This window comes from Etheostoma spectabile, chromosome 3 (genome assembly GCF_008692095.1).
Source record: "Etheostoma spectabile isolate EspeVRDwgs_2016 chromosome 3, UIUC_Espe_1.0, whole genome shotgun sequence".
NCBI lineage: Eukaryota > Metazoa > Chordata > Actinopteri > Perciformes > Percidae > Etheostoma > Etheostoma spectabile.
This window is the reverse complement of record NC_045735.1, coordinates 13748700-13749306: the sequence shown is the minus strand read 5'-3', so window position 1 is coordinate 13749306 and position 607 is coordinate 13748700.

Genomic DNA, 607 nt, shown 5'->3' with positions numbered 1-607 from the left:
ATCCATGTTCTCATTCTGTTTACGCCAAATTCTGACCCTACCATCTGAATGTCTCAACAGAAATCGAGACTCGTCAGACCAGGCAACATTTTCCAGTCTTCAACTGTCCAATTTTGGTGAGCTCTTGCACATTGAAGCCTCTTTTTCCTATTTGTAGTGGAGATGAGTGGTACCCGGTGGGGTCTTCTGTGTTGTAGCCCATCCGCCTAAGGTGTGCGTATTGTGGCTTCACAATGCTTTGCTGCATACCTCGGTTGTAACGAGTGGTTATTTCAGTCAAAGTTGCTCTTCTATCAGCTTGAATCAGGCGGCCAATTCTCCTCTGACCTCTAGCATCAACAAGGCATTTTTGCCCACAGGACTACGCCATACTGGATGTTTTTCCTTTTCACACCATTCTTTGTAAACCTAGAAATGGTTGTGCGTGAAATCCCAGTAACTGAGCCGATTGTGAAATACTCAGACCGGCCGTCTGGCACCCCAACCATGCCACGCTCAAAATGGACTTTTAAATAACCTTTCTTTCCCATTCTGACATTCAGTTTGGAGTTCAGGAGATTGTCTTGACCAGGAACACAACCATAAATGCATTAAAGCAACTGCCATG